The sequence below is a fragment of the Ovis canadensis genome, chromosome 1 (assembly GCF_042477335.2).
Source record: "Ovis canadensis isolate MfBH-ARS-UI-01 breed Bighorn chromosome 1, ARS-UI_OviCan_v2, whole genome shotgun sequence".
NCBI classification, from domain to species: Eukaryota; Metazoa; Chordata; class Mammalia; order Artiodactyla; family Bovidae; genus Ovis; species Ovis canadensis.
In genome coordinates this window covers 37,429,667-37,456,812 of record NC_091245.1, presented here as the reverse complement: position 1 = coordinate 37,456,812, position 27,146 = coordinate 37,429,667, and the positions used below count along the sequence as shown (strand labels likewise).

At 43.5% G+C, this 27,146-nt stretch overlaps 1 long non-coding RNA gene across 9 annotated transcripts; it reads right to left on the bottom strand.

Moving 5' to 3' along the window:
- Positions 1 to 1,102: 1,102 nt before the first annotated feature.
- LOC138442230 (uncharacterized) lies at positions 1,103 to 26,161 on the bottom strand. Of its 9 annotated transcripts, none has more exons than XR_011257586.1 (8): positions 25,270 to 25,526; positions 20,961 to 21,115; positions 19,074 to 19,176; positions 17,614 to 17,743; positions 16,101 to 16,158; positions 4,231 to 4,346; positions 3,416 to 3,599; positions 1,103 to 1,311 (listed from the first exon to the last, which is right to left on the bottom strand). It is a non-coding gene; the product is annotated as an uncharacterized lncRNA (long non-coding RNA). The 9 variants fall into 9 exon arrangements; XR_011257593.1 differs by lacking the exon at positions 4,231 to 4,346 and adding an exon at positions 4,161 to 4,200 and having other exon boundaries at positions 25,270 to 25,410; XR_011257585.1 differs by lacking the exons at positions 4,231 to 4,346; positions 17,614 to 17,743; positions 25,270 to 25,526 and adding exons at positions 4,161 to 4,200; positions 25,600 to 25,809.
- Positions 26,162 to 27,146: the final 985 nt, after the last annotated feature.

Here is a 27,146-nt window from a genome sequence, read left to right as displayed (position 1 = left end):
CTTTTCAAAACTCCTTCAATGAGTTGTCTCCATTTCTTTTCTCCCATTATCTCTTGAGCGTAGTCCAATCAGGCTGTTGCCACATCACTCCAGGGAATCCATTTTATCAAGATTACAAATGACCTCCGTTTTCTAAACCCAATGCTCGGTCCTCAGACTTCTTCTCATTTGATTTATCTGCATGATTTAACACTCTGAAAATCTTTCTTCAACAACCTTTCTTGTTGTTTGCCTTATCTGTTACCAGCTCCTTCTCAGCCTACTTTGCTGTTTTTCCTCTGATCTTTCAGCATAAAGAAGCTCAATCCTCATTGCTCTCCGTCCTCTAGACCTCTATGCCTTTCTCTCCACTCTTTGCCCCTTGGTGCTATCATTGAATCTCATGATTTTAAATGCTATCTATATACCAGTAGAGGCCAAATTTATGTTTCTATCACTGACCCATCTACTTAGCATCTCCACTTGGGAGTCTAATGAGCATCCCAAAGTTATTATTGTCCAAAATTGAGGTCATGTGCTTTTCCAAACAAACTTACTTGCCTTCTTCATTTCAGGAAATAGAAGCTCTAGCTCTCCATTTACTTATGGCTTCAGTAACTTGTGGCACACGGTCTTTGTGGCTCCTTGGCATGTGGGATCTTCCCAGACCAGGGATTGAGCCCGTGTCCTCTGCACTGGTAGGTGGATTCCCATCTTCTGTACCACCAGGGAAATCTGAACAGTACCGTAATATCAATGATTATCAGTCATCATTTAACTGAGACTTTCCCTGGCCACATATGAAAAGTTACAAGTCATCCCAACCACTTTCCAGTTTCCCCAGCCCCTTTAATTATTTAATGTCTTCAGCACCCATCACCACCTTTGTATATGATGTATATTACATGTTTATCTTGTTTGTTTTATATCATCCTCTATCAGCATGTAAGCTCCAAGGAAAAAGTGAGTCTTATTTTATTCTATGTTCCCAGTATCTAGAATAGAAACTGTGTATATAGATTAAAAGCTGCTATACACGACAAGAAGTATACAATTAGTGATCCATGTAAAATAGACTTTGATTTTTCAGTTGCTCAGGTTTGGAATTTGACTGAAACCAGGGTTGGTATTGTTTATTTATTCAACAAATTTGCATATACACTTAACTTATGCCAGACTCTGTGCATCAAGGAGAACACCCTCATACATACTGGATCCACAAAGAGAGCTTCTTATTGTACTCTATTTCTGCCAATGGAGGAGGAGCAGCTTGACTTTCTTGTTAACAAAGTCCTAAGCTTCCAGTGAAGATCTGGCTGATGTTACGGTTTCCTGTTCAGAAATACAAGAAAGTCTCATAAGTGACAAGCACACTTCCTAATTTCTCCTTCCTGACCCATTTGCATTTCATCACATGTGCAGGCCCTCCAGTAAGCAACACTTATGCCAATAATGAAGCGCCCGGCATCTTAATTTGAAAAGTGCTCATCAGCTTGAGGTTAGCCTCTGTGCATCACAGTATACTTTAATGAATCAAATAATGCATTTCTCATTTGCAATTAAATAATACCTTAAAAGGCTCTGCCTTCCTCAAATGACCCATGTGGAATTCATTTTCACATAGGGTTAATTACACTCAGCACTGAGGGTAGATACTGTGGTGAGGGCTGTGGCTATTCACCAGGTCCTTGAAAGCAAATCATAGAGGACCTTAGTAGAGAATCTAAAAAAAAAGTCTTAGTAGGAAATGATGTTAAGATGTAAATATCAAATCCAAGGCTAGCTTGCTTCCCCACTTAGGGATATTACTGCTGAGTCTATTATTTCCACCGTTTTTTTTTTTTTTTTCCAAAGACCACATCCAGTTGTGTAAAAAATTTGAGGTAGTAATAAGTATATTTGCATGTGATATATATAGAATTTGCATAGAATTATACACTATCTTCAGGAAAACTCCAAGTTAAAATAAAATTAGTACTATTTTTTCTTGTTGTGTTTTCCTTAGTTGCTGTGCCTCAGTCTTCCTGGCTCCCCTGGAAAAAAATGCAGTGTTTCCTGAATGGCACCCTATCCTTCACCTGCCATCAGCTCCCATCTCTTTTCTTGTTTCCTACATTACCGAAGACTCCAGGCCCACAGAACTACTCATGATTTTCTAACACACCACAGGAAATCACTATCTGTTGACTGTTTGTTAGCCACTGTTTATTGCCTTCCTTCTGAACAGAAACCATGATTTTCTTCCTTCTGGCATTTGTGTACCATCCACTGCAGGGGCCCTCAGAAAGCTCCAGGGTGTAAGTTTCGATCAGTTTACCATCAGCTGGTAGATCTATCCCCTTGGTCAGTTACTCGCTTATGTATGGTGATGTGATGCAATCCTGGCAAATGAGAAGCACAGGGACGCCTGCTAGGGGATTCCTTGGAAAATTTCCTGAGTCTTAAAAAAGGACACCAAAAGGACAGAGCCTCACCTCTTTTCTGCTTCTAGACAGGGCAACAGAGGAGGTGAGGCTTAGAACAGCTTCAGCATCATATAACCATGAGCGTGAGTAACCCACGTGAGATGGCAAAGTAGAAAGGTAGAAGGAACCTGGACTCTGAAGAGGTCACTGTGCCTCCAGTTAAGCAATCATAATATCATCATAATCACAATACAGTCACAGTTATCACTTAAGTCTCAGGCACTCTTATGAGCAATTTACACACATTCACTGTTAATCCTCTAACTGCCTTATGCAGTGGACGTTTTTATTATTTCCATTTTACAACTGAGGAAACAGAACCATGGAGGGGTTAATGTGCCAAGGTCACTTTCCTTATCTATTTGTTTGCTTTTTCAGCTTTTTGTTACAGAAAATTTAAAGAATATACTAAAGGAGAGTACAATGTAATGAATCCCCAGGTACCCATCCATCATCTAGTTTAAACAATTAGCAACTCATGACCAGTCTTGACTCATCGGTGGCCTTGTCCACTTTTCCTCTGCCCCACATTATTCTGAAGCAAATCCCAGATCTCATATCATTTCATTCTGGGTTACATCATGCGTGACAAAAGCTAAGAGCTACTTTTATGGGGTCTTCGGTTACAACTAAAACTAGCCTCTAAATATTAATAACTTTCTCATCATAAAAATTTGAAAATGTAGATAAGCTGAAAACAAAATATAGAAAATCATCCACAATATGATCACCTAAAAACAACTAATAATAATTAATGTACTTCCTGTCAATACTTTGTATAAGTTTGAGTATGAGACTATTTTGTCCAGTTATTATGACCTGAGCATTTTCCATCCTCATTCCAGCCCCAGGATCTTTGGATGCTGGGCTCCCTCTATCCTTCCTTCTTCTGGGAACTTGAAAAAGCACTTCCTTTGCTCTTTGTACAGCACTTCCACTACTTTAATCACATGCAGCAATTTTCTATTTACCTGTGTTCCTGTCTAGAGCAGGTGTCTGGTGCCTATATCATTACAAGAAATGATCTGATAGAAGTAATTATTGGAAAGATGATGTGGAACGTGGGGTTGTCTGTATCACGCAGTGTGCACTCTACATGGATGCAGTGAAGGAACTTTCCTCTCATCCCAGGAGCAAGTAAAAACCATGTTGCTCCTGAAAAACAGATGTGCTTTCTTTAGTGGATGCCATGGACCGTTGCAATATTAATCTGTGTTCATTTTGTGCTTTGATGACTAAATAGCTCAGAGCTGAAACCTGGCTCTTATTTTGAAAAGTGTTTACAGTTTTCAAGGCATGAACTCTCTCACTAGTTTTAATTTATTTTATCTTCCCTTTGCCATGAGTTATTTGTACGTGAAATAATCACATGCTATCACGACAGGACCATTTTTGACATGTGAATTCATGACTTCCTTCTTCTCTGATGAAAGTATCATGCAAGTTTTGTGCCTTCTTGCTTTACAGGTGGTAAAATTATGGCTGACTTCCCTTTCTGGGTTTGTTTAGAAGTCTAAAGTCTTAAAGGAGGATGAGTTAAGTGTCTCGTATGGAGAGAAATGGCTTCTGGGGGGAACTTGGAAAGAGGAGGATTTCCCCAAGAATGACAAAGAGATTCCCGGAGTTTTTTAATCTGTGGCCTTAGAGAGAGCAGAGGGAAGCAGAGCTCCCAAAATTGGCACAACACCAGGTGGGAAGGGTGGCCAGTCCACTTACCCAGTAAGAGCAGGCTTGGATTAGATTTTAAGCTTGACATCTGAAAAACCAAGACATGCTTTTTATATACCTAACTTCGCAGACTTGGATTCACATTTGCTAACTGGACTTAGTGAATTTGTGAAAGTCATCTCAAATCCATTATGGAATGAGACTTCCAGGTGGCTCAGTGGGTAAAGAATCCTCCTGCAATTCAAGAGACACAGGAGATGCCGGTTCAAATCCTTGGTCAGGAAGATCCCCTGGAGGAGGGCATGGCAACCCACCCCAGCATTCTTTTTTTTTTTTAATATTATTTTATTTTTTTTTTATTTTTTTTTATTTTTTAATTTTAAAATCTTTAATTCTTACATGCGTTCCCAAACATGACCCCCCCTCCCACCTCCCTCCCCACAACATCTCTCTGGGTCATCCCCATGCACCAGCCCCAAGCATGCTGCACCCTACGTCAGACATGGACTGGCGATTCAATTCTTACATGATAGTATGCATGTTAGAATTCCCATTCTCCCAAATCATCCCACCCTCTCCCTCTCCCTCTGAGTCCAAAAGTCCGTTATACACATCTGTGTCTTCTTTCCTGTCTTGCATACAGGGTCGTCAATGCCATCTTCCTAAATTCCATATATATGTGTTAGTATACTGTATTGGTGTTTTTCTTTCTGGCTTACTTCACTCTGTATAATTGGCTCCAGTTTCATCCATCTCATCAGAACTGATTCAAATGAATTCTTTTTAACGGCTGAGTAATACTCCATTGTGTATATGTACCACAGCTTTCTTATCCATTCATCTGCTGATGGACATCTAGGTTGTTTCCATGTCCTGGCTATTATAAACAGTGCTGCGATGAACATTGCCACCCCAGCATTCTTGACTGGAGAATCCCATGGACAGAGGAACCTGGCAGCTATGGCCCAAAGGGTCACAAAGAGTTGGACATGACTGAAGTGACTGAGCATGCTTGCATGCACAAACACAAATAGAGAAGAAAACCATCATTATTGTGGAAAAACTGTGAGCTTTGGAGACAGACATCACTATTTTACTTCAGGCTGTTAATTTTTTTCCCTTGGTTTTTTCTAATCACCTCCTAACTGTTGTAGCAGCGCCCAGTCTTGCTTCTCCAATACGCCCTTCACCTAACCATCACAGCTGTCTTTCGCAAATGCAGATGCACTTGGGTCACCCCTTAAAGCTCACCAGTAGATCTCATTTATCCCCAGGGTAAAGTCTACAAGGTCCTTCATCAGTTGCTTCTTATCTACCTCCATAGCCTCATCTTCTATAAACATCCTCATTCCAACCGAAACTTGGCTCATGCAGTAGGTCCTACTTGCTATTCTGCAAATGCCCTCATCGCTCTGGTTCTTGCACATACTCTTCTTGTTGTTCATAATGCCTTTTCATTGACAAGCTCTTGCTCTTTATGAACTCTTCTCCAGGACGTCCCTGGCAGTCCAGTGGCTAAGACTCCACACTCTCGATGCAGAGTTTGATCCCTGATCAGGGAACTAGAGCCTACATGCCTCAATAAAGATCAAAGATCCCATATGCCCTGTGTCATCAGATCTGACACAGTCAAATAAATAAAGATAACTATTGAGAAAAGAAGAACTCTTCCCAGACATCACCGTCAGCCTTCTCCAGTCTCTGCCTCCCCATGGGGGTCCGATGCAGGGTCCCTGCCATGTGTTCCCAGAGCATTCTAAGGTTACACCTCTGTCACTCATCACAGCGTTTTTGAACCTCATGTGTCACAGTAAGAAAGAACATGGAAATTTGTCTACCGTTGGGATTCTGTTATCGACAGATATCTTTGATGCTTGGTAAAATGGGAGCAGGAAGACACTGCAGAGAGGGGCGTTGGGAGTCTAGAGGAAATGAGGGAGAAGTCTGAGGCTGTGATCCACACTTGGCAACAGAATCTGAATGCAGAGTGGTTTGGAGCACAGGGTGAAGATCTACTCATATTGCCTGAGGCAAAGACTGCTGAACTCTGCTCTGACATCCATTCTCCTTGTTTTCCCTTTTTGTAATTAAAAAAAAAAAAAACCCTCCAGAATTTCAGGTGGTCACATGGCTATCCAGCCCTGATTTGGCTGTGGCCCTCCTCCTTATGAAAATAATAGTACATAAAAGGGGGAAGGAGAGAGGAATGAAGTATTAGAGGGAAAGGTCAAAGCCTGGATCTAGACCTAGGAGCTCCAGTGGCATTAGAGGCCAAGGGCAGATCAGGATTAGCATGTTGAAGGCCTTAGAGTGCTTCTCCATCACACCTGAAGTTTCCTTCTTTGTGAAATGAACTCAGTGAAAGTCACACTCTCAGCCTCTCACTACACTTTATTCACTATCCCCAGGACAGTTGGAAAAGCTTATTTGATTAGTAAGTAAAAACTGGCCTAGTCAGATGGACTTTTCCTTTACACCTTCTAAGAGTAAGCTGTCCCAAGGCTCATAATTCTATTCTACCTTCCATGCGATGAACAGCATAGGAAACTTAGCCCCTGTGGGGAAAGAATCAACACTTGGGGCCCTCTCAGTCCAACCCAGAGGACAGCAATATGGTTAAGCAGAAAAACAGCACACTCTAGGCAACAGACACAGCAGCCAGAGGAAGGAAGAGGCAACCAGAAAGCAGCTCAAGCTATATGTGAGACATTCCAATCCCATGTTGGAACTCCCAGAGAGATGCAAAGGGAAAAAAAGGTATGAATAAGCCATATGGCAAGTGAAGACTGATAATAGAGCAGATTTAGGGGAAAACCCTTAAAGTAACTTAACCCTGGTTCCAACAGCTATGGCAGTGAAGGGAAGATTTGGGCTGCAATAATCAGCTAATACTTGATGACCTCCTGATAGGTAAATAATACTATTCCAGGTGTTTTGTAGAACTTAGGGGAGAAGCAGTCTAACACCTAATAAGTTTATGGTCTAATACGATTTACTAAAATGTCAACTTTTCTTCCTGCCACGGAAGGAAACAAACCCACATTTTCCTCAGAGGCTTCCACTCAAATTCTTTCCAGTTTTACTCTTCCTTGTTTTATTGATTCTGCAGCTTGGTGTAGAGCGTGTGAGATTAGTTTAGTTTGAAGGAACCAACCAGTAAGATCCAACTAAACCTCTCAAATCTTGTTGAAGGACTAAGATCTTTAGAATGCAGGGTTTTGAAGATGTTCAGATCAAATCAATTAAAAAAAAAACATATACTTCACCATTCTTGACTTTTATTTTTGTTGTTGTTGAATTCAGCAAAATTCTTGTCCTAAATTAGTGTTTCATAATGATATTCATACAAGTTCTTGTTATAACACAGCTAACAAGGGCCAGATTGGTTGTGGTTGAGTTACATTTGCCATTTTGTGGTCTGCATGTTTGTAAATCAGCCAGATCATTGCCTTAATTGGGGTCACTTGGGGGTTTTGGGGTGGCATAATGAGGTCACTCCTTTTCACTCCTGTGGTTCTTCATTAGTCATTTTGTGTGCAACAAGCATGAAGAGGCCAGATCGTGTATTTGCTTTGGGAAAATCAGCAGACTTCCAAAGCACGTGCTGTTGTAGATGACTCAAGGTGTTGCAAATCATTTTTTTAAAACTTGTTGTAGTTCTCTTTTCTCAGAAGTCAAGGGGCAGAGTAGGCTGGCGTAAAGACAGCAGCCTTTGGAGGCAGGCAGCTCTATGTTCCGCACATACTTCCTATAACATGAGGTGAGTTCCTTAAGACTTTTTATTTCAATATTTCTTTCTTTGGCTGCCCCTTGTCTCAGGTGCATTCATAGGATCTTCCCTACTTGTTGTGGCTTGCATCTAGTTCCCTGATCAGGGCTCAAACCTGGGCCCTCTGATCGGGAACAGACAGTCTTAGCCACTGGACCAGGGAAGTCCCTCCTTAAGCTCTCTGAGTCTCAGCTTCTCCATCTGCAAAATGGGATAGGCATCCTTTGACCATGAGATAAATTCTAGTCTTAGAGACATTGCGTATATAAAGTCCTAACTTACATTAGGGGCTTCACTGGTGGCTCAGGGATAAAGATTCCACCTGCCAATGCAGGAGATTGGAGCAGGGTTCAATCCCTGGGTCAGGAAGATCCCCTGGAGAAGGAAATAGCAACTCACTCCAGTATTCTTCCCTAGGAGATCCCATAGACAGAGGAGCTTGGTGGGCTACAGTCCATGGTGTTGCAAAAGAGTGGGACACAACTTTGCAACTAAACTACAACAACAAATTCACGTTAGGCAGTCAAACCTGATGACCCAATGACTTTGGAATCAGAGACAAATAATAGAAAATCTAGAATGATTTGCTAAATAAAGACAAGAGGAAATGAGCATTTCAGCAAAAAATGCATAGCCCTGAAAATGCACTGTTAATCAAGCAGGGACATCAGGAAGGAATGAGTTGAACACAAGCATATACATTTCACTTTGTGCTGCGCGCCCATAGTGATTTACAAAGACCAGAGAGACATGGCCCTTTCCTTGAGGCTCACTCTCTTCCGTGAGAGATATGAGTGTTAGATACATGTAAACCTCTGAAACAGTAAGTTAATAGAGGTCAACCAGTACCAGAATCATTGCCTGACACATAGTTGAAACTCCATAAATATCTGTCAAGTGAATGTATAGAGTCTATCTCTCTAACCAAGTAATAGACTGTGTGGCTTCAAAACTTTCAGAAAGAGGAATAAGGAAGACAAATCATTGGTGAAAATTTAAAAAGACAATCACTTAAAGTCTCCGAAAATTTTCCTGAGGGCATACAGCAAAGGGAGAAAGATTCATTCAAGAAAATCTACTAAATCTTGGTAAGATCAGCGAAAGTCCGTGACATCTGAGCCAGAACCCACTCTTTCACCCCTCTCTACAGCTTCACGTTATAGAAGCTCTGCTCCAACCGCAGGCAGTCAAGAAGACAGGGGTCCCTGTCCCTCCGGCCTCCAGTTTACAGCGCAATTACACCCAGGGAGGGGCAGGCTGCCATTTCGTATCTTCCCCAGCCCCACGTTCCAGAAGCTCTATTCTGGGTAGGCATGGCTAAAAGGATGGAGTTCCTCTTCCTCACCCAGCTCAGGCTCGTAAGATGGCTGCTTCCCTCCAGGTGCAGAGGCTGAGGACTCTGGAGGCCAATCACCCCCATTCCAACTTGCTTAAAGGGGGGAGGTTCTGTGTCAGGAGGGGAAAGCCAAGGAGATCAGGGGCCACCACCTCATCCAGTGCCCACTCACAGAGCAAGGGTATCACTCTGGTAAAAACAAGTCTCTGTCCCTAGTTCTGCTGCAGGGGCACAGGGTTTCTGCCCAGACAAAGCCAGGTCAGGAGGACTGAAGAATCCCATAGCTCTGCCTGAGGGATTGATTTCATTTGGAACAGTGTGGGGAACTCCATACTGTGGAGTGCTCAAAACAATGAGGAGTGTGTGTGTCTGTGTGTACCAGTCGCTTAGTCATATCCGACTCTTTTGTGACCCTATGGAATGTAGCCTGCCTGGCTCCTCTGCCCATGGGATTATCCAGGGAAGAATACTGGAGTGGGATGCCATTCCCTTGTCCAGGGGATCTTCGCAACCTAGGGATCGAACCCAGGTCTCTTGCATTGGCGGGTGGATTCTTTACTGTCTGAGCCTCCTGGGAAGCTCAGGGGTCTTGATGGAGAGTGATTAAGAAGCTCGTAGCTCCACAGTACAGGAACAGTGGCAGAGCAGGCGTGTCATAGAGAGCAAGCAAAGAAAGACAGCTACCAGGAGAGCTATGGGAACACAGTCAACAGAGGAATCAGAAAGGACGCACGTATGCGCTAGGCTGTGCTGGTCAGGAACAATCAGAGTGGGATGTGGGGCGGACTTGAAAGTGCCTCTCAAGCTGTACGCAGAGCTATTAACCTCCGGCAGAAGCCACACCAGCACAAAGGCTTTCAACACAGCCTCTGACTCAGCACTGACTGAGCAATAAGCTACTCTAACCCAGCGGTGACTCCTAGAAAACCAGGTTTAAAAACAAAAATCACACGTGCCCTTGGCCATCTGGAAGCCTGTGTGAATGCCCAAGGCTGCAACTCTAGGAAAGGGTCAGAGCGGGAGCCTCCATACTATAGTACCTCACAGGACATGGGACGAGAAGAAAGAAAAAAGAGAGCTCCCTGGATTGTAATCTGTGTAGTTGCTAAGTCGTGTCTGACTCTTTGTGACCCCATGGACTGTAGCCTGCCAGGCTCCCCTCCATGGGATTCTCCAGAATACTGGAGTGGTTTGCCATTTCCTCCTCCGATTGTAATAGCGATCTCCAAACCTCATACACACACTGTTGAAGGGTAAACCCTGACCTACCTATAGGGGTTAAGCGCAACTTTTCACTGACAAGTGGTTGATGCCAACTCAAGGCTGACCCCAAGGAAGCCAGGATGAAAGATAAAAATGAATGGAGAAAGGTCTGACCAGGGGTGTCAGAGGCTGCAGAATGCACTAGAATTAGGGTCTGTCAAGTTTGTTCAGCCAAGTTACAAAACAAACAAGCAAACAGCAACAACTGGGTGGGGGGATTAATATTCAGAGTTGTTACAATCTAATATTTAAAATGTCTAGTCTTCAATAAAAATTATATAACATGCAAAGTAACAGAGGGCAAAACCAGTCACTAGAAGCTGCCTTTCTAGGAACTCCCATGATAAGCCTAGCGACCTACCTAGCAAGCACCTTCAAAGCAGCTATTACAAATCTTTATGACTTTGGATTAGGTATTAGATTCTTAAAAGCAAAGCAGCAAAATCATAAATAGATAAGTTGGATTATATAAAACTTTAAAACTTTTGGTTACAAACAACACTACCACAAAAGTGAAAATACAGTGCTCAAAATGGGAGAAAATGTTAGTAAGTTATCAGATCGATGGGGAACCTATAACCAGAAAGAACAAAGAACTCTTTCAGCACAGTAATAAAAAGACAAACAACCCACTTTCAAATGGACAAGGAATTTGAATGGACATTTATTCAAAGAAGATATATAAATGGCCACCAAGTAGATGAGAATGTGCTTAGCATCATTAGTCATTGGAGAACTGCAAATGGAAATCACAGTGATACAGCACATCACACCAGCTTAGATGTCTGTGATAATGTTCATAACAGCATTATCCATAATAACGAATGTTCACAGCAGCATTATCCATAATAGAAAATGGAAAAAACCTAAATATCCATCAATTGATGAATGAATAAATAAAATGTTGTATATTCATACAATGGAATGTTGCTTAATTACAACAAGGAATGAAGTACTGATATATACTACAACAGGGACAAACTTTGAAAATACTATACTAACCAAAAGAATCCACTCCCCAAAGACCACATATGATTCCATTTATATAAAATGTTCAGAATAAGCAAATCCATAGAGGTAAAAGTAGATTGGTAGTTTCCTAGGGACTGGAGGACTGACGGGAAACTGGGAGTGACTGCCAATGTGTGGGTGGTTTCTTTTGGATTGATGAAAATATTCTAAAATTGATTGTGGTGATAGTTACACAATCTTGTGAACATACTAAAACCATTGACTTGTACACTTTTAATAGGTGAATCGTGATATGTTAATTGTATCTCAATAAAGCTGTTAAAGAATAATAGACCTTGTGTTACTACATAAATTTCTTCATGGCTCAGGGAAGAAAAATAATAGAGAGCAAGGTTAGTAGGGAATAATTCAGGGAAGAAATCAGTGTTGATTTAGGTCCTTCAGATGCATATGTTTTTTGCATTAAGGCTTCAAGTTAGATAAATATCAATCTTCATGTAGTACCATGTTACCTCTTAGGATGAAAAGTGATTTTTATCCAATAAGCAATAGGTAGCTATAGGATATTTGTAAAGAAGAAAGTGAGGTAGTGGAATTGTTTTTAGGAATGTTATGCCAGCAAGATGAATTAGAGAGAGAAGCTGAGAGTCACAAATCAGATAGGAGGCTGCTAAAGGCAGTGAAGTCTGAACTAGGATGGTTGATGTTGGAATGGAGAGAAAAAAAAAAACAGACAGGAGGTAAAGTACTAATACTTTGTGAACCATAAAATGAGCCACACAAAAAACATAGTATTTTTAAAAATTATATTGGATTTCTTCTTGGTCATAGACTGGCACGGCCTTTGTAGTTTTCAGTTCCCTGACCTCAAAAAAATATCATGAGATTTCCATTTTCAGTCATATTTACAGGCTAGATATCTAGGTTTGTTTTCTTGATGAAAACAACTAAAAATGCTAGGTTTTACAAAATCTTTTAAGATTGCTGGATGACGTCTAAGAGCTGGTAGAGTAGGAAGAAATTATCCAGTCACGTTTTGAAAGGATCCCAGAAATGAAAGCAAGGCTCAGAGAAAGCTTTTATCCCGGGAGTGTTTGCTGTTTTTCGCTCTTGAGCTTTGATTTTTCCCTGCCTGCAGAGTACAGAGAAAAGAAGACTAAGTTCATGGGTTTCCCTAGGTGGGGATCATAGCAAGACATACTTCGCCACAACACTGGACCCTTTAAATTGTCATGCTCTCAGATATGGAAGAAGTATTCTTCTGTTTCAAAGAATAAAAGATAAACTTTCAAATGTCTATAAGAGGCAACTGTAAAAAAGACTTATTATACTTGGAAAACAATGAAATAGAACTTCTGGAATGAAAAATATAATTAAAATTAAGAGCTCATGGATTAAACAGATTCGAGGTAACTGAAGAGAAAATTAGTAAGGCAGAAGATAGAATTTTTCCAAAGTAAAATCCAGAGAGTCAGAGAGAAGGAATGTTAGACTGGATATACTCCATAAGAATTGAGAACCTACCACCTCTCCAAGATTCCCTCCCATAAGTTTATAAGACATGCCCTGGAGAAGGGGGCTCTGGCGTTCTTGAGAATTTGCCTTTCAGGGTTGACACAGGTGGGTGGGGAAATTTTACCGTAGAACTGGGCTGCGAGTCTCAGCAGAGATAACAGCATTCGAAAATGAACATGGCCAAAGCCAGCACTTAATGATCAGAAGAAAAGTGTAGTTAAGTTACTGTAACAGTGGACTTCCCTGGTGGTTCAGTGGTTAAGAATCTGCACTCCCAGTGCAGGGGGCCTGGGGTTCAATCCCTGGTCAAGGAACTAGATCCCACATGCTGCAACTAAGAATTTTCATGCCGTAATTAAAGATCCCACATGCCACAATGAAAATCAAAGAACCCACCTGCTGCAGTGCACAGGCCCGGTGCAGCCAAGTAAATAAATAAATACTTGCTTCCCAGGTGGCTCAGTGGTAAAGAATCTGCCTGCCAATGCAGGAGACTCAACAGATGCAGGTTTGATGCCTGAGTCGGGAAGATCTCTTAGAGGAGTATATGGCAACCCATTGCAGTATTCTTTTCTGGGAAAATCCCATGGACAGAAGAACCTAGCAGGCTACAGTCCATGCGGTCACAAGAGTTGGACATGGTTTAGCAACTAAACCACCACCAGCACTTCCGAGGGTGCATACAGCCAACTACAGTTTCTTTCCAGTATTACACTTACATGCCTTCAGTTCAAATGGCCAGTACAGACTGATTAGAATCTCTAAGGCCCAGTTACAAATCCCTGGAAGAGAGAACTAGATTGGCTAAGCTGCTGGAGGGCAGCTGATCCCATAGCTGATTGGAACAGGAATTAACAACTGGCTCGTCCTGGACCAGGGAGAGTCTCTTTTCTGGAAATCTAGAACTCAGACTTCAGTTTCTGTGCTCTCTGCTGTTCACTTCGAACAAGATGAATAACTCAGGGCTGTGAGAAGCTGAGGCCCTGCTATACAAACAGGGCTTTTCATAACAGGCAAGGAATTGATGTCCTAGCCAGAGAAAATACCCCAGAAAGTGTTCTTCTACTTAAAATACATGATGTTTATTGCGAGGATTAAAAGCCACATATATAACATAAGTGCTGGAACACTCACAACAACTTATTTCTTTATCTTGATTTTATTTACTAAGACACCCACAGACTTTGCAGTTAGGCAAATTTGGTTTGAATCCTGACTGCTACAGAATCACTGTTTTGAAGTTTAAATGATAAAATATGTTTGATAATGCTACTATATTTTCTAGCACATAGTAGACACTCACGTGTATAGGCACATCACACACAAGGCAAAATCTTTCTTTTGTTCAGTCAACTTAAACACAGCTCTGAACTCCCATCACTTTTATGTTGGAAGGAAATTCAGCCTCAGTCACGGGCCTTCCAGGAAAAGTTCTTGGAGGCCTTTCTGTGGGGCCAGAGATCCCCTCTGGTCATTGCTGAGATGGTCACTGTCCCCTTCAGGAGGCCCAGGCCCAAGTGCTCTGCTTGGGACAGAGGACATCCAGGTGAGATGGGGGCACTGCTCCCATATCCAGGTTCCTGAGAAACTCCACACAGCAGCCCTCATCCCCTCTCTGGCCACGGTCAGACAGCCAGGAACTTGCTGATCTTTTGTTTCTTTTTTCACCTCAGCACACCTCACCTTCCAAGTCTATTCCCTCCTTCCCCAGACTGCCTGGCACACCCTCTTCAGTGAATTTATGCCCCTCCCAAATAAAAAGACCAGTGCTTTGCTCCCTGTTGTCACCTGTCTGGTCAACTCCTGTAGACTGAGGTTTTACTGGGATTTTTTCCCTTGGACACTGTCCTTGGGGCCTCCCTAGGCTTCATACTCAGTAAGCAATGGTCCAGTCCCAATCTCCTCGAGGTCTCAGACAGTGAGGGTGAGCCCAGGAGTGACCTCCTACTGGCGGTAGGTCTCCAATGAGAGCTGCATGGGGGAAACCCTCCTCCTCGCCAAGATGTGCTTCTGTGCGACAACAGAAAGGGTGACAGGGGCTGTGGTGGCATCAACCAAGAATGGGTAGTGGGAATGGAAGCAAGTCAGGAGAGAGGCCACAGCAAAATAGGACCGACAGGATGCCTGGCCCTTCTTGGGAACTGAGGGCAGTGAGTTGCCAGTGCCAGACCACCAGGAGCAAACCACAGAGGAAACTGGTGACATTGTATCAATTGCAATGTCCCGATGAGCTCAGGGAGAAACACCTGGGTTCCCTGTGGGCAGAGATCATGCCTCAGGAGGGGATGAACAAGGACAGGGGTTGACAAGTGGAAATGCGCAGGGATGGGGGGCATTATTTAGGCTGAGAAAACAATCCTAATGCGATAGCTGTTTTTGCTTTTCAGGTGATAGCAGACTAGAAGTGAAAAACAAAATAAAGAAAATAAAGAGAGAAGACAGAAGGGGAGAGGGAAGAAAGAAGGACAAGAGGGAGGAAAGGAAAGCAAAGGAGGAAATAGGGAGGTGGGAGACAGAGGTGAACACATTGCCAGTAGCACGAATGGCATCTTACATCTAGACAGAGAGTCAGAAACATTAGAGTCCATTAATCCTGCAAGTGCGTCTGAGTACCTACTATGTGCCAGCCTCTACCCTGGGTCTCCAGAAAATGTTGCTGTTGTTGTTGTTTAGTCACTAAGTCGTGTCCAACTCTTTTGTGACCCCAAGAACTTAGCCTGTCAGGCTCCTCTGTCTGTGGGATTTTCCAGGCAAAAATACTGCAGTGGGTTGCCATTTCCCCCTCCAGGGGATTTTCTAGACCCAGGGATCAAATCTGCGTGTCCCGTGGCTCCTGCGTCGTAGGCAGATTCTTTACCACGGAACCACTAGGGAAGACCTTCCCTTGGAAATATTAGCGAACAAATCAGTTAAAGATCTCTGTTCTCAAAAAGCTTACATTCAGTAAATTTCTAGTTCCCGCATAAAATCCATGGGTGCCTTTAGAGTACTTTCTGTACTTTAACCTTTTCAACCTTCATGGAAACCCTAGTGGTATCTTTTTTCGCCTGAGACTGTCACTGCGGTCAAGTAGCATGATGTGCTCTGACTGGTTAGGCCTGCTGTCTCTGTGCGACCCTCCCCCTGCCTTTACCTCAGCCTCCTCACATCCTTCAGGCTGAGACAGATGTCACTGGTCCCCTCAGAGTCACCTGGATTGGGCAGAACAAAGAATGGGGTGAGGGTTGGTTCACCAAAGGACACTAGACAAACAAGCATCTACCTACCAAGCTACATAACAGGCTACTCAAGAAAGGCAAAGGCTTTAGGATTCAAAGTTCAAAATGCAGGAATGATGGGAGCAGACAAAATTGAAGCAGTGCGATTATCAACTCTATCTTACAAATGAAAAATACCAGGCATAGAGAAAGGGTGTGACTTGCTCAGACTGACACCCAGTAAATGGTCTGACTCCAGAGCCCAGGCCTTAATCTCTACAAGCCTCTGCTAAACCCACAAAGACAATTTTAGCTATCATAGTTCATGGATTCTAAGAAGCCCCTCTTTCCCATTTTAACATCTCTGCAACTGGGATGTGATAACACGTAGCATCAGTTTAATTGGCAGCCTTTCTTTCTTCCTTAGTGGAACATGAAATAAAAGTGCATCTCACAGAAAAGTCATGTTAGAGTTGATCAAGCACTGTATTCTTTCAATAAATATTGCTACTGCTCCTTCTCTAGCTGTGCTAGACTCTGTGGTAAGAGAGAATGATTCAGAGAATTAGTGATTACTCACAGTGCAATGTGAAGTGTGCAGTGAGAGAATACAAAAGGGGCACTCACCAGGAGGAGGAGTCAGGGAAGCCTTCCCAGAGGGTGCAATACAGGTGGCTGGGGAAAGAGGTGAGTGTGGTGGGGACAAATGTGGCTGCATTTGATGGAGGATAAAATATGAAACAGAGAGTAGTTTAAGATGAGGTTTGAGGTGTTCAGCACCATTTGGTGTAATGATGCATGACTCAGCTGGACCATGACTGTCCCTGAGAGTCTTGCTGTATACACTGTAAGCAATGAGGATCACTTGAGGGACTGTGAGCAGGTCGCCACCAGATTCCGTTTTGGAAATTTCCACTGGGAGTTGGGTGCCTGATGGCTTAACCTGGAGGCTGATTCAGGGGCTCTGGTGGTCATACAGAAGGGCGGTGTCAAAGGCTTGAATTCCAGGAGTCAATGTCGGGATGCAGAAGAGGAGACAGGGTTGAAAGAACTTTTAGAGACATAGTTGGAAAGGCTTGGTGATCGGACTTGCAGGTGAGGAGAGAGCAGAGTCAGGGATAAGTTCTGGGTTCTGGGCCTGGACAGCTGACTGGGTGGTGGTGTAGCCGATTACATCAGGGAACTGGGGAACAAGAACAGGTTTAGGGAGAAAGGATGAAGTGTGTGATCACATACATGGTGAGTGTGAGGATTCTGTAAGAGGTGACATTTGTGATCAGGTGAAATGTTCAGGTCTGAAGATAGAGTTAGCAGTCAATAAAATTGTGAATTAAAACTGTGGGCTCCACTGAAGCCCACAAAGCAGAAACAGACCCATGAAGATAGAAAACAAACACAGTTACCAAAGGGGAAGAGGGGATAAGTTAGGAGTTTAAATTTAATACATACACACTGGAAGATCCCCTGGAGAAGGGAATGGCAACCCACTCCAGTATTCTTGCCTGGAGAATTCCATGGATGGAGGAGCCTAGCAGGCTACAGCCCATGGGGTCACAAAGAGTCAGACACAACTGAGCAACTAAAACACAAACACACATACATTCTACTATATATAAAATAGATAACCAGCAAAGCGCAAGGAACTCTACTCAGGGCTTTGTAATAAACTATAAGGGAAAAGAATCTGAAAAGAGTGTGTGTGTGTGTGTGTGTGTGTGTGTGTGTGTGTGCATAACTGAATCACTTTGCTGTATACCTGACGCTAACACATCATAAATCAACTATACTTAAAAAACAAAAGCAAAAACGGTGAGCTGCTTAGGGGCAGGGACTCTGTTTTTCTGTTTTCTATTTTTAGTGCTTAGCATGATAACCGGCACATAAACAATGTTCAATAAACATTTGCTATCAAGTATAATTATGACAATCTATGTGTGTCTATGAGAATGTGTGTGAATGTGGGACTGTCTATTAATGTGTGTGTATGTGGTTACAATGGTTTTTACGTGTTAGGCACTATTATAAGGTCTTTACAGGCATTAACTCTCATTTACTTCTTAAAATAGCACATGCCTGCCTGCTCAGTCACATCTGACTGTTTGCGACCCCATGGACTGTAGCCCACAGGGCCGCTTGGTCCATTGGATTATCCTGGTGAGAAGACTGGAGTAGGTTGCCATTTCTTCCCTCTGGGGATCTTCCCGACCCAGGAATCCTACCCGCGGCTCCCGCATTGGCAGGCAGATTCTTTACCACTGAGCCACATGGGAAGCCAAAATACTACATGAAGTATGTACTATTGTTCCCCCTGCTTTAAAGATTAGGAAATTGAGGCGCAGAAAGGCTAATCCATCAGTCCACGTTTCCAGGGCTGGTAAGTGGCAGAACTGGAATTTAACTTTAGACAGTCTGACTTCTCTATGCCTTTGATACAAGTGTTTGTGTTTTTAAATAAGTTTTCCCTTCTTTTCACAATTGGTAAAGGGAAACGTTTCGGCACACACAAGGTTAAGCTCCAGTTGTTTGAAATTTTTATCTTTCTCCTTGGCAAGTGTACGTGCACATGATAAAATTCAGCCTAGACATCACTGAATAAAACTTTCCTTGGGCTCCATGACTTTTCCCCCAAAGTTAAGTCTGCCTTCCTCTGGACCCCTGTTATCCTCAAGATGCTGCTATTATTTACCACGTTGTGCTGAACCTATTTTTATTTTCAAGTTGAACTCTTCCTGAGGATGGAGACTTCACATTATGCTTTTCTATATTATCAAACGGCTAATATCATGCATGGCACAAGGTTAAGTACACAATGGATGTTGCCTGACTGGAGGAATAAATGAATGAATGAAGAAAAATTGCCCTTCCTTTACTATTATTTGACAAACAAGGTGTTACTGTAGACAACACACTTCCTGTTCTCTCTGAGCTTCTTCCGGTGCAGCTGCAAGAACAATTGCATAAGGCAGGGGTCCCCGACCTCCGGAATCTAGCACTTGATGATCTGATGTAGAGCTGAAGCAATAATAATAGAAATAAAGTTCACAATAAATGTCATGCACTTGAATCATCCCCAAACCACCCTCTTCCACCCCAGTCTATGGAAAAGTTGTTTTCCACAACACTGGTCCCTGGGTGTTAAAAAGGTGGGGACCGCAGGCATAAGGTACACCTTCCTACCAGGAAGAACCTTGCTTTAAGATGTGTTGGCCACAGGTCATTCTGTCAAATCCCCCTCCTCTAGCACAGCAGAGCCCAGTGTCACACTGCCTCCTCCTCTTTTTTTTTTTTAATCCTCAGTTAAATTTATTATTTTCCTATTATATAGCTGAGTAAAGTAAGACTTAAGAGACATAAAAAAATTTGCCCATGATCACACAGCTAATAATTAGGGGAACCAGGATCTGAATCCACTCAGTCTCCAAAGCCCATTATCTGAGCCATATGGTTCCGCTAGAGCCTCCCAATCTCACAAGGCCAGCAGAAGCAGCTACAAGTTTGCCCTGCTCTTACTAATCATTGCTAGACTCACATAAACGATTGCAAGTATTCGTTTTATGGGTGCTCTGATTCCAAAAGCTGTTAAAACCATGGGGGAGGAGGGAACGTGTAACTTTTAACTTTTCCAAGGAGTTCTGATGCAAAGGGAGAGAGAAATGAGCCCAGTCGGAAGGAAGAGCAGGGAAAGAGAAAGTTTAAAATTAAAATTGCAAGAAAGAATAGTATGTGTATGTTGATGGAACTGTTTGGTGGGAGGTAATATTGAATGATGCAAGAAAGGAAGCAGCAGCTTCCTGGAGGACATCCTGTGAAAGGGTGAGAAGAAATGGAAAATATAGCAAAACCGGGAGACTAGATTTGAGGGGGAACATGATGGCTCAGATGGTAAAGAGTCTGCCTGCAACGCAGGAGATCCGGGTTTGATTCCTGCTTAGGGAAGATCACCTATACTGCCTCCTCTTCACAGCAGATTCCGGAGGGAAATCCAGAGGTGCTCTCCAGCGATGCCCATAGAGGACCGTTCTGTGCCATTCTCCAAAAGCCAGAGCACAGCACAGATTTCAGGTTCGAGCTTGCTGCACCCATGCCAATGCTGGAAATCCCCTGGGGATTCCTTTAGTAGTCAATATCTCAGGGTTTCTTTCTTTCTTTTTCTGATGTAATGAGATCTAGGAATGCCCAGAACATCCTCTTTCACCCTTATTTTCAAAATATCTATTTTGCTATGTATTTATTTAGGAATAAAATCAGCATTTGGAATCATTGCAACATATGGTTAGTGTTTGCTGTGAGGGATGAGGTATCCATTTCTTCATCACGTGGCAAAAGTGCAGCAGCTGTAATATCTCATTACAGGGCTTCACTTTATTTAATAACAAAAAATAGTATTGCTCTACTTAACAAAATTATCCTCATCCCCCCACCCACCCCCAAAAACCTGATCTGTGGTTTCAATGCCTCTAGACATAATAGCTTTAGATGGTTTGCATGTGATATTAGTTAGCTCCAGAATCTGCTTTCAATTCAGTTGCTTCAGATTGTATTTTCACTGTGAGTCATTAGTCACCAAATGTTGACAAGCATTTGTAAGGATGCCATCTCCCCCTTTGTTTATATGCAAGTGCAGCAGCCAAAATGATTTATTTATGCTTTAATTAAAATTTGGTGGAGAGGCTGGTGATTTTTAGCAGTGACTTTTCTAATTTGTGGGTTCCAGAAAGAAAAAAAAATCAATAACCTGATACCATTTATGTTTTTATAGTTACCCCAGGCATTTATAATGCAGACTTGCCACTCACCTGCAGTCTTTCTCTGAGGAGCGTGATCCTCGCCACATAAATCTCCTCCAGAGGCCAAGAGGGTCTATATTTCAGAGTCACTTCCCTTCTGCATCAGCTCTAAGTGAGACGTCACATGCTTTGCATTCTCGCGGTGTTCATGGCCAGGCCCAGGGCTAAAATTAATATTGAAAGTAAATTGATGGACTGTAAGTTTTATAATACCTGACCCGATCTGTAGCGAGTCCTTAGAATTTTAATAATTTAAGTCCATTGATTTTGGTCCCTGCGTATTGCCCTCCATATCGAAAATGTACCCTCGCCGAGTCTTTAGAAAGAACACACCCCAAAAGCCAAGCTTTTGTGGGAACTTAATATATCCGACTTTGCAGGTGCATAAATCTCCATGAAATTGTACCAAGTTAACATATTTACTGGGGCATACAATTTAACAACTGCTTTGTAAAAGTTTAAATAAAGATAGATAAGACAGGTAGATATGGGCAAATAATGAGTAAATGTTCCAATGTATATTAACAAGGTGAGTTCATTGTCTTCACAAGGCGATCAGCCTAACTGGAAAACAGTTCATTAATTTTCAAGGTGTTTGGGATGGTTTTAATTGCTGTTTTTCAAAAAGTCTGGGAAAATGAACTGCTTTTGCATTTTCTGCCAAACTCAAATTATCCTCTCCCCCGCAGTCAGGGTTGGGGGTGTGGGGAAAGTGATGACAAGCTGGGTGGGAAGAGAGATACCGGGTTTTGCTCACCATTTTGGACCCTGAGATACAGGCAGAAGGAATAGAGAGAAGCTTGTTTTTGCTCAGAAAGTCCTCTCAGAAGGATTCCATTTGAGTTTCTGCAGCCTCTCTTCTTTCAGAATAAGCATTTTCCATGCTCCCTGCAAACACTCATACTCACGTGTTTGACTTCTCCCCTTTCTCTCATTCCTCCCCCTTCTTTTAGTTTTTGCAGTTCAGCTCCAGGAACATTGCGGTCACATTTCCCTTGTAGCCCGCTGGAAACATCTGGCCTTGCTATCAATGTGACCCCCAACTCCTGCTCACCTTTTAGAGGACAGAGTTGGTGTCCTTTGCTAGAGGCAGATTTCTTAGTTCATGAAAATAATAGTTCATTTCTTGGAAACTCTCTTACACAAATATACACAGATATCATTTTAAGCAGTAGAACTGTGTCTTTGGATGAAATATTACACAGAAATTAATTTTGTAAATCAGGTAAGTGCAAAAAGGCTGCTCTGGCAGCAATGGTGGTTTAAAAATAGATAATGAGGGAGAGGAGCTGCTTCTGCCACCTACCTTACCTCCTGACACGGTCCAGGGGCATCTCTACAGGACTCCAGGGTCTACTTAGAGCAGAGGAGGGGGATAAACCATATACTAACACTACCTCAGCATCACTCACAGTATCAACATCTGTTAGTAAAGGTGAGCAAGAAATGGAAAAGTCAACCAAACAAATCTATGGCCTCCTTCCTTCATAGCATTTCTCCTCTTCTCTCTGGGACTCTGCCCTCTTCTATTTGATACACTGAAGGTCTTTCAATTCCTGGAGCAGAGATAAATTTCTCCTACCTTTAAGCCTTTGAATACATTCTTTGCCCTGAGTGGAATACACCATATCTTATCCCCTATACATCTCACCATCAACTGGATTACTCCAGCTCACCCTTTAACTTAGAGCTCTTGTCCGATATGAAGCCTTCTCTGACTCTCAGAGGCTAGGTTGCGTATCCCTAGGATATGAGTGCCTGCTAAGTCACTTCAGTCACATCTGACTCTTTGCGGCCCTATGGAGTGGCACCCACCAAGCCCCTCTGTTCATGGGGATTCTCCAGGCAAGGATACTGGAATGGGCTGTCATGCCCTCCTCCAGGGTATCTTTCCGAACCAAGGGATCAAACCCATCTCTCTTATGTCTCCTGCACTGGCAAGCGGATTCTTTACTACTAGTGCCACCTGGGAAGCTCACAACATGCACCCTTGACTTTCAAAATCTAACATCACAACTGTGATATTATGATAAAAAATTATATATTACATTCATTACATATATAATAGTTAACACTATATGTAAGATGAGAAATGCAAGGAATTTAGAACATCTTTACTCCATTTAATATCCTCCCAAATTTGTGCTTTGTTGTCATATATTTTAACTGTCTGTGTGTTTTATACACTAGTTTCTCTAAAATTCGTCTTTTCTATTCCTTTTCTCTCCTTCCTGTATCTCTGTGCTTCTGTGAGGGCTCATTTGCCTTCTGCTAAGAACATCTTTAGCATTTTCTTTAGTGTGCATCTGCTGTCTAAAAATGTCTTTATTTTGCCTTCATTTTTGAAATACATTTTTGATTCTAGATTGCCAATTATAGTTTCTATTCTAATATATCTTATTTTAAAAAGCTGGTGTAACTTATTACATTCCTTTAAGAAACCACTGCATTGAAGAGGTTTGAAGGCCACCGCAAACCATCGCTAACCTGTAAATGGAAAAACTCTGCTGCAGAATGTGCCCCCTGACCATCCAGCTATTTCAAGCCATCTTGAGAAGTAAAGTGGTTCCCATAGTGAAGAATCTCCAACAAGCTTGCCAAAACACTAACCACTTTTATAGAGAAGGCCTTTGGAACAGTCATTCAGTGTTCAGCTTCCCAGACTCCTTGGCTGGATCTGAGCCAACCTTGAGAGTTACAAGAAAGTTTCTACCCAATAAAGGAACCAGAAATCAGATTGCTCATGCTGCCACTTTAAGTGCAGAATTGAAAAGATGCATACTTAGGCAATAACAACTTGTAAAATCATTGACCAGCCTTTGCACTCAGAACGTGAGCTGAGCTAGCTGGAGGCAGACTGAGGCAACCATAAAATTCTAGAATTCACTTACACTTTAAGCATTTGTTGAGTGTCTACTCTGTACCAGGCACTCAGGATTAAAAAATCAGGTATTTGTCTCCGTAATTGATACGACTCCCATCCAAGCATCTGAGGTGACCTTAGTGGGCCTGTTCCCTAAGTGCACTAGGTGAAGGCCACTCACTTGATCTCCATGCCTCTCCTGTCCTTGCAGAGTCTGCCTTCTGCACGCCCCCATGTGCTTCAGTTCCTATAGTGCTCTCAGTCGGGTCATAACCAAGCCTTGGCGTATTGGGAGTCATTCTTCAAAACTGTGTGTCTATTGCATGTCAGGTACTGTTCTAAGTTCTGGAAATAAAGGTTCTACAGTTATAGAACTCTGTGGAATAAGGATGACAAATAACAAATAAATAAGCAGCTATGTTAGGTAGTGGCAAGGGCAACAGGAAATAGAAACCAAATACAACGGGGCTATCTTAGAGTCTGGTCAGGGGAGTCCTCTCTGAAGAGGCGAGATCCTGACAAAGCTGTCAGTGAAGTAAAAAAAAAAAAAGAGAGAGAGACAAGAAAGAACTTGATGGACAATTGCTTCCTGACAGAGGAACAGCTGAATGGCTGGAGCACAGAGCAGGAGGAGGGCTGATAGGAGGTGAGGTCAGATGGGGGAGCTGGAGCCAAACACAGTGTCAGGTGTCAATTCCAGTTTTTTAAGGAGATTTAATTGTAATAAAATTCAATAATTGTAAACATTTTTTTTCTTTTTATACAATTTACATATAGGTTTGTTTCTACAGTTTTTAGATCATTAGTTTAAAAGTCTGAACATAAATTTAATTCAAACTACAGCCCTAGAAAGAGCATGGGTGTAGGGTCAAACTGGTTACACTTTTGTTTTTATTATTTTCTAAAATTTCTTCCTTTTTTTTTTTTGTTGTGGCACGGGGGCTTTCTCTGGTTGCCCAGAGGCAGGTGGAATCTTAGTTCCCCAACCAGGGATCAAATCCACATCACCTGCATTGCAAGGTGAATTCTTAACCACTGAACCACCAGGGAAGTCCCATAATTGGCTATGCTTTTCAACCTATCTGTAAAAAGAGAATAAATGACATAAATGCAAAGCAAAAGCATTCAACACAGCCTTACACTCAGATGACACTCAGATTTTTGTTTTGTGTCCTTCGAACACAAGGCGAGGGGGTTGGGTGGGAGAGACATAGCCTTGCAGGGAGCAGGATTACTCACACAGACACTAGCTACTGTGCTAAATTGAGTAGATTTCATCCTGCTGGGGAGGCCCCTTAACAGGGTTTTGGGAAAAGGAGTGAGAATGAGATTACTCAGTAGAGGACGGACTTGGGAGGGAGGAGGCAGAGAAGGCTATGATCGGAGGGCAGGAGACGGCAGTACCAGTAAGAAGGCGGCGATAGTAACCCAGGTGAGAGAGGATGAGAGTCTGACCTTGCTCACCGGTGGAAGAGTGGAAGTGGAGCTGGGGAGGAGGAATGAATTCAAGAGGTTCCTGCAGCTCCCAAAGTTGTTTACACATATATGCCATTGAGAGAGCTTCCTCCTCCATCTAGATTGCTCTGCTTCTTCTGCACCCGCTATCGTAACCTTCAACTTGAGACTCTTCAGTTCAGGAAAGCCCCACCCCCGCCCCCTCGCCCCCAGGCTGGCTTCAAACACCCTTTCTTACTCTCCCGCCTCAGTTCTCTGATCCTCCTGGAAAGATGGTTTTCTTGTGTTGCTCCCCACCTCCCTGCCAGGGAAGACAGCAGGGACTCTGACCTCCTTTCCTCTGTGTCTCCGGCGCCCTTAGGGATGTTCAGTCAATCTTTGTTTTCCGCATTCACTCTGGCCTTGGGATTTCCAGACATAAGTTGGTTCAGCCTGGGAATGCTCCTGTAATCATTAAGAATCAAGTCGCCCCTTATAATTACAAAGTCCTGGATTTTTTTTTCTGGGTGCACAGTATCTGCCTTTATTGCATTCCAAGAAGAGGAGGCTAGCTCCAGATGGCCCCCATCCCAGGCCTCAAGGAGGGGCTGTCAGGAAGGACGCAAAGTGCTGGCGGAGAGCAGCAATTCCTTGGGAGCCTATGCTGAGGCCCAGAGCTGCAGGCCCAGGATGGAGAGCTAATGGTTGGGGGCTGCTGCTGCTAAGTCGCTTCAATCATGTCCAACTCTGTGCGACCCCATAGACAGCAGCCCACTAGGCTCCTCAGAACACTGGAGTGGGTTGCCATTTCCTTCTCCAATGCATGAAAGTGAAAAGTGAAAGTAAAGTTGCTCAGTCGTGCCCGACTCTCAGCGACCCCACGGACTGCAGCGCACCAGGCTCCTCCGTCCCTGGGATTTTCCAGGCACGAGTACTGCCTTCTCCCAATGGTTGGGGGCAGGGGTCCTAATTCCCAGGCACAACGACACTCCTCCAACCCACATGTGGATGGGCTGGATTCCGAGAACTCCCGCGTGTACTTCCTCGGGAGAAGCCCAGCCTGTGCCTCTGGTCAAGAGAGGATGTGGAGTTCACTGTGACTCCCTCTCCCTTCAGTCCAGAGCGTGAGGTCCCACAAGGTCAACACCTTCCCTCTGGCCACAGCTGCTAATGCAAGCTTCATGCAGCTCTCACCTCACAGCAGAGGGCCTGGGAGAAGGAGGGGAGGCGGGTACTGGGTGAGGCGGCGGGGCAGAGAGGCCAGAGGGTCTGCTCCTCCCCAAGGAGTGGCAGGTAGGGTGGGGGTCAGACTAGGGGAGCCCTTGGCCCCGGGGGACAAACAGAAGTCAGTGAAAGGCAGGCAATAGGCTGCAGCTGGTCTCAAAGCCAGGGATGGGGAACAGGGAGCAAGGGACCAGGGCAGGCAAGCGAGTGACTGCCTGAGTGACAGGGGCAGGCCGAGCATGAAGGTCGCGTCACCAGCGACCACTGCACAAGGAGGGGACCGGCCCTGGGCGGGCCCGGAGCCCCCCTGTGGGCTCAGGGACAGGTTAATGTGCAAGCGAAACTGGCAGGAATGAGGCAAAATGGTTGAAGTAAAAGGGACCCTGAGAGTCACCAGGCCAGACAACAGCAGAGGAAGTCTGGAGCCCTGAGGACAGGGAGAGATCAGAGCCAAGTGAAGGGAGAACAGGAGATGCTGGCCCGTGTGCCCCCAGAACACAATGTTCACAGCAGTGTCTGGGGAGGAGGTTGACTGCAAGGTCACGCAGAGGACTCAGGGAGCTCCCGGCAGTGGCTAGTGTAAACTGCAAGGAGATCCAAGGCTGCCAGGAACTTGGAGGTGGGGCCTGGTAGCCCTGGTGAGAATGGCACCAGGACAGGCCACCGGGCTGGGT